This window comes from Tupaia chinensis, unplaced genomic scaffold, assembly GCF_000334495.1.
Source record: "Tupaia chinensis unplaced genomic scaffold, TupChi_1.0 Scaffold000678_1, whole genome shotgun sequence".
In the NCBI taxonomy this organism is placed as follows: Eukaryota; Metazoa; Chordata; class Mammalia; order Scandentia; family Tupaiidae; genus Tupaia; species Tupaia belangeri.
In genome coordinates this window covers 1646295-1653970 of record NW_006160202.1, presented here as the reverse complement: position 1 = coordinate 1653970, position 7676 = coordinate 1646295, and positions in this window count along the sequence as shown.

The following is a 7676-nucleotide window of genomic DNA, read 5'->3' as shown; positions in this document are numbered from 1 at the left end:
GCCCCGGACCTGTGGTTTAAAACTCACGCCGGGCACGTGTGCGTGTGTGCCCAAGATCCCAAGAGGAGAATGGAGGAGAAGGGATTGCAGCGTGACCATCCCCCCTGGGGGGGTGATTTCTCGCTTTCTGTCTCTCTGTCTCTCTCTGTCTGGTGAGCGCACGCGCCCTATAGCGAAAACCTCTCCAAAAAATAAATAAATAATTTAATATTATTGCTTTAATTTGCTATGGGGAATGTGTACTCACCAGAGAAGACAGAGAAAGAGTGAGAGAGAGAAGGAAAATGAGAAAGTAAGCCACCAGATCCAGGAATCGAACTGCAGTTGGTCATGTGGGAGTCCAGCACCTTAACTACTATACCTCCTGCTGGCCCCAAGAATATTTCTTTTCTTTTCTTCTCTTATTCTCTCTATACTTCTTTCCTTCTCCTTCTTGTTTTCTTTTCTTCTCCTCCTTCTTTTTCTTTTTCTTTTTTCTTGCCAGAGGACACATATGCTGCCAGAGAGAGACAGAGAGAGAGAGGGAGAGAGAAAACCTGTCCCAACAGAGAGTCATTGCACTGCACTCCCTCCTCCTCCACTCCTCCACCATTTCTCCATTCTGTTTGGAGTTCAGCATGCACATACATGCACCTAGCATATTTTTCAAACCACCTGAGTTGGGATTCAAATCATGCAATCAGCCATGTGGTATCTGGCTCCTTTAAACACTAGGCCATGGGTTCAGCCCCAAGAATATATCTTTTTTTTTTATTCTTTTTTTTTTTAATTTGACCAGAGAGGGACAGAGTGAGAGAAAGTGAGAAAGCAAGCCACCAGGTCCGGGACTCGAACCATGGTCAGCCATGTGGGAGTGTCCAGTGCTTTAACCACCATGCCACCTGCTGGTGCCCCCAAGAATGTATCTCTTCTATAAAAGTCTAATTGGGGTGCCAGCAGGTCACACAGCAGTTAAGAGCACTGGACTCACACATGGTTGACCACGGTTTCAAGTCATAGACCTGACAGCTTGCTTTCTCACTTTCTCTCACTCTGTCCCTCTCTGGTCAAATTAAAATAAATAAATAAAGTTAAATAAAATAATTCTTTAAAAAAAAAAAAGTCTGGGACCAGCAGGTGGCGCGGTGGACCCTTCCACAGGACAGACCATGGTTTGAGTCCGGGACCTGGTGGCTTGTTTTCTCACTTTCCCCCTCTCTCTCTCTCACTCTCTGGTCAAATTAAAATAAATGGACAAGTAAATAAAAATTAAATACATATTAAAAAAAAAAAACTCTAGTGGGTTCTGGGTACCTGGAATTAAGTTTCACAACAGAGAACAGCAAAGGGCAAGAAAGCGAAGACACATTCTAAGTATTAAATATCTATAAAAGGATATTGGTCATTGGAACATAAAGCTAACTAAAAATCAAATAGATAATAAGCCTTTTGAGAGTTGTACACCAAAAAAAATCTACCAGCATGGACTTTAAAAGGCTATGTTTGAAGTCAGTCTAGTTTCAATCCCCTCGCCTGGGAAGAATGGTCTTCACTGTTCCTTCTCCTTGTTTCCTAGGTGCTCCCACCCTACCCACCGCGCCCTCAGCGTCTTCTCCTAAGTTCTACGTGCCTGCATTCAGACAGTGCAGACATATGGTAGACCTTGCAAAAATCAAGCTGATGACTCCTTCCCTTCTAGGAGGTTTTACGTTGTTATCTTAGGAAATGAGGAGGCAGATATCTGAGTCTATGGTGATTTGATGTGCATAAAACTCAATCACTTCAATATTTCTAGGATATTATGCTCTGGTAAAAATGTATAATCTTTATCTGGGACTACTGAGCGGTTCTTGTAATACGTTTCAGAATTTCTTGAAAAAGTCAATTGCAAGGCCATCTGGATCCGAGGGTTTATGTTCTTGTCATGTGATAATTGTATTATCTATATACCTGCAGTGATACCCTAACTCCTAATATCTCAAAATATTTTTATTAGATCCTTATTTTTAATTAAAGGGGTAGAACCATGCAAATGTATCAACATATTACTATATTCACACCAAAAATGTTGGCTACAGCATTTTCTCTCTTTGGCTAAGTTTTTAAAACAGAGCTAAGGTATGTTTCTTGCTTTTTTGTTCCTCACCTTTCCAATTATAATTTTGTAGAAAATTTTGTTTGGAATATACACAACAGAAATGCAAACTGGTAAATAGTGACAATGGACAAAATTATCACTTAAAAAAATTGTAGAGGGCCAGCAGATGGTCTAGTGGTTACATTGCTGAACTCCCATATGGGTCTCTATGGTTAGAATCCCAGACCTGGTGGCTTGAAACTCATGCTGGGCACGTGTGCATGCGTATGTGACCAAGATCCCGGGAAGGAATGGAGGAGACGGGATTGTGGTGTGGCCATCCCCTCTGGGAGGGAGAAGGGGGTGCTTTCTCACTTTCTTTGTCTCTCTGTAACTCTCCGGCAAGCATACACACCCTATGGCAAAAAATCTTTAAAAAATATATTCCCATGGGGGGGGCTCGGCAAGTGGCATGGTGGTCAAGGGCACTGGATTCCCACATGGTTGGCCACGGATTGAGTCCTGACCTGGCGGCTTGCTTTCTCACTTTCTCTCTCTCTCTCTCACTCTGTCTCTCTCTGATCAAATTAAAATCAATAAATATAGTTATTTAAAATAATTCTTAAAAAAAAAAATCCCCATGTGCTGAAATATAGTTATTTAAAATAATTCTTAAAAAACAAATCCCCATATGCTCAGTGAGTGTGCAGCAGTGAAAAGTATCAGAGACATCCCTGAGTACCTGGGCATATGTGTGACCATGGTCTGGGCTTGCCACAGCTGGGAGTCATGTCCTCAAGACCCTGGGGTCGGGGGGTGGTATATCTGTCTCTGCCTCTCCCTCTCTCTCTCTCTCTCTCTCTCATGGGACAAATAAGTAAACTAAAATATTAATATTATTAACTCATTTATTATTGAGAAGAGAAGAAAAATTCTCTCTTTCAAAACGTCTGCCTGAACCAGTAACTACCGTAACTCCCCCACTTACCCAATTTCTGAGTTTAGAGGATTTATTGCTGTTATCCTGTCCTTCCAACAATATTGGGTGTGAAGAAAGCAGATATTCATTTTATTCATAGGTTTGTTTATTATTCAGATATTCTTTTTATTCATAGGTTTGAAGATCAAAAAGAGTCTCATCAGAACCTAATGTAAAGATTACTGTGCATCAAATCTAATATAGAGATTGAGCAATACATTTTCTAAACTTAGAAAAATGCTCAGGTGTGCAAACTCAGCAAGGGATTATGACTTTCCTGGAGGCAACCTCAACCTTCTGTTAATCCATCCTTTTTCAAATTAATTAATTGATTTTATTTTATTACAGGCAGGCACGTACATTCACCAGAGAGAGACAAAGAGTCAGAGACAGAAAGAGGGAGAGGAAGAAAGCACCCTCCAATGGGGCGTTGTCACACTGCAATCTCTTCTCCCTTTCTCCATCCTGTGAGGATTTGGGGTATGCACATACACATGCCTGGCGTGGTTTTTAAACCACCAGGGCTGGGATTCGAACTGTGTGGTGGGCCATATGGCACCCAGCTCCCTTAACCACCAGGCCCTGGGGATGGCCTGATAATCCATCCTCAATTGTACATATTCCTTTGGTCGTACATGCCATATTAACCAGCCTTGCTGCTTGCCTGTCTAGCTTGCCTTAGGAGCACCATATTCTATCAACCATCTTCACAGCTCTCTGCAGGTCAGGACTCAGCTGCTGCAACTCCAATCTTGCTCTCATTACAATACTTGTCTACAATATTATCATTTATTACTATAAATCATTTTTAATACAGAGGGCTTGAAATTTTCATGGACGTCATTCAAGTACAAATTTATTTTGGTCCAAAACCACTTTAAATCCATATGTAAGCTTTTTTTAGAGAGAGAGATTTTTGCTATAGGGCATGTGTGCTTGCAGGAGAAACACAGAGAGCACAAAATCACCCTCCGAGAGGATGGCCACACTGCAATCCCTTCATTCTCCTCCCAGGATTTTGGGCATACATGTACAGGTGCCCAGCATGAGTTTTAAGCCACTGGGTTTGGGATTCGAACTGCGAACACTGGCCATATTAGAGTCCTGCATCTTAATCACTATACCACCTGCTGGCCCCTACTTTTTTTTTTTTTTTTTTTTTTTTGCTATAGGGCACATGTGCTTGCCAGAAAGACAGAGAGACAGAAAGCGAGAAATTACCCCCGAAGGGGGATGGCCATGCCACAATCCCTTCTCCTCCATTCTCCTCTCAGGATCTTGGGCACGCCCACACATGCGCCTGGCGTGAATTTAAGCCACTGGGTCCGGGACTCAAACCGCAGTCAACTACATGGAAGTCCAGCAACATAGCCATTACGCTAACTGCTGGTCCCAGGATAATTCCATCTTAAGATACTAAATTATATCTGCAAATATCTTTTTTTCCCAAATAAGGTAGCATTCACAGGTCCAGTGGATTAGAATATGGACATACCTTTTGGAGCTCCATGATTCAATCTATGCCTGGGGAAGACAGCCATCACAGGGAGGAGTGAGCCACTGATAGGGGCCTAGAGAATGCAGAAGGCTCTGGAAGTCAAGATTTCTTACTGCACTGACCCACGCATTCCCCATCTCATGCCTTAGGATTTAATTTTTTCCAAGCAAAGCCCTAATCTCAATATAACACACCTCCTACTACGGAGAATTCAACCTTCTCTGGAACTCTGCTTCTTTTATAATTAGTCCTGGGCCTGGTACCTTTATATGTTGCTAAACAGTTCCTCTGGTTTTCACAATAAGCCCTTTTTTTTTTTTAAGAATTATTTTGGGGCCGGCAGGTGGCATAGTGGTTAAGGGCACTGGACTCCCACATGGCTGACTGCGGTTCAAGTCCACGACTTGGTGACTTACTTTCTCACTTGCCCTCTCTCTCTCTTGCTCGCTCACTCTATCAATTTAAAATAATCTCCAGTCAATTTAAAATAAATAATGTACGAATCAATAAAATTTAAAAACATAAGAAAAGAATCATTTTCTTTAACGTTATTTATTTTAATTTGACCAGAGAGGGACAGAAAGAGAGAGAGAGGGGAGGAAAGTGAGAAAGCAAGCTACCAAGTACAGGACACGAACCACAATCAGCCATGTGGGAGTCCAGTGCCCTTAACCACCACTCCACCTTCTGGCCCCCACATTTAACCTTTAACTACTGATTAATTACCTCCAGCCTTTTTTATCTTTCTCCAATGTAATGATTGCTCTCAGATATAGTCAGTTATCCAATTTCATCTTTTTTTCTAGATGCAAAATACAAAAGTTATTGTATTTAATTCTAGAAAGTAAAAAAAGGTTGTAAAACTATATAAAGAAAATTAAAGACATCAATATTATGCATAATAAAAAACTCTTGTATAAGATATAAAAATCTTGTTTTAAAATACATTATTTTAGGAGCCAGAAAATGATGCATTGGTTACATTGTGGACTCCCATATGGCCAGCCATGATTCAAATCCCAGACCCTGTGGCTTGAAAATCACACCAGGTCCACATGTGTACACGCCCAAGATCCCAAGAAGAGAATAGAGGAAAAGGAATTGCCGTGTGGCCATTCCTCCTGGGGGTAATTTCTCACTCTCTGTCTCTCTCTGTCTCTCCAGAGAGTGCATGCACCCCATGGCAAAAATCTCTCTAAAAAAATTAATTAATAATAAAAAATAAAAATAAATATTTTTTTTAAAGGAGGAAAATCAGCAGAGTAGCTTGGAGAAATGTGATGTGGAACCTGCTATTTCTAGATTTGAAAATGGATGAAGGGGACCATAAGCCAAGAAAATTTTCAGCCAGGAGCTGGTGACAGCTCTTCGTTTTTAGCCGGTAAAAACGTAAGAACTGAATTCTGCCAATAACCTGAATGAGCAAGGTTCTCCCCTAAGCCTCCAAAAAGGAATTCTAACAGCTTGATTTGAGCCCACTGAGACCTGTGTCAGACTCCTGGCCTATAGACAAGTAAACTAACAAATGTGCATGGTTTAAGCTGCTAAGTTTATGGCCATTTGTATAGCAGCAACACAAAACTAATCCACATGTAGGACCTTACGTCCTGCGTGCCACCTCCTGTTCCTCATTCTGGTCCCATTCTTGTCACTAGACGCAGCAAGACAGCTGCAGAGTACTCTGCCTCCATTTCAGTGACAGAGGGGAAGGAGAAGTCTTCCCAGAAGAGGAAAGCTCTGAAGGACATTCTCTAGAAAGGGAAGGGAAAACCAGGTACCAATCAGAACCTGGTGAGCGACCACGCTTTTTCATTGTTCATAAGAAACACATCCACAAAGGCACTCAAGTTCTGCATCCACTTACATTCACTGTCCCACGTTACCCTCCCCAAAGCCAGCGTTTTGCCGTGCTTCCACTCCTTCACCTAGCAGAACCAACTCATCTTTATTTGCCAGTAACTTCCTAGTTTTCCTACTGAAAGTCTTGAGTCCTTGGAAACCACTCAGTCCCAGGTATGCCATTACCATCCATAATTTGTCACAAACTATGACTGGAGGAATTATGAATAATGATTTTACTACAAAATGTTGAAGAGACTGTCTAAAGTGGCTGTAAAGAGTAAGGTGAAAAAAGAACATTTTTATTATGTATTTGATGTTCCAATATTTTTGTCATTATAAAAGTATTAGATATATTGGGAGTAGTAGGTGGCATGGTGGTTATAGGCATTGGACTCACACATGGCCACTGAGGTTCAAGTCCTGGACCTGGTGGCTTGCTTTCTCACTTTCTCTCTCTCTCTCTCTCCTTCTCTGGTCAAATTAAAATACATAAATAAATAAATAAAGTTAAATAAAATAATTCTAAAAAAAGGTATTAAATATACATTTGGAGGCACCTGGAGAGACAGAGAAAAGCCTAACACAATGTTTTTCAAATTTTGGTATGTGTAAGAATGTCTTACTTGTTGAAATGTTAAGTCCCAGGCTGCTCCCCAAGACTGAATCAAGAAATCTGGACAGTAAGGGAAATGGGTTGCAACTAATAGTGGCTAAAATGAGCTGAGAGACTGTCCCCATCTCTGCCTAAATGTCTAATAGACAACCTCAAAAGTAGCATATCCCAAATTGAACTCCTGATATGTGTCCCAGTCTGTTCCCCATCCACCACAGTCTACCCAATCCCAGTCTAACTCTATTATTCCACTTGCTCAAGCCCAAAACCTGAACATTGTCCTTATCTCCTTTATTTCTATCACACCACATGTAATAGCATAGGTTCTACCTTCAAATTAATTTTGAACTTGACTATTTCCCATGACCCCCATCATTACTTGCCTAATCTATTCATAGGCCCAACAGGCGTCACTGCTTCCACCCTTGCTTCCCTGCTTCATTTTCAACAGAGCAGCCAGAGAAATAAAATATAATTTAAACCTGAAACCTTTGGTCCAAATCTTCTTAAGGCTTCCATATCACTGAGTAGAACCAAAGTCCTTAGAATAGTCCCCAGGGTCCTACACAACCTGGACCTGCATGCCTCTCTGACCTCATGACCTTACATACTACATGCCACCTCCTCTTCCTCATTCTGGTCCAAATACACTGGCCTCCCTACAGCTCCTTATACATGCCAGTGCCAT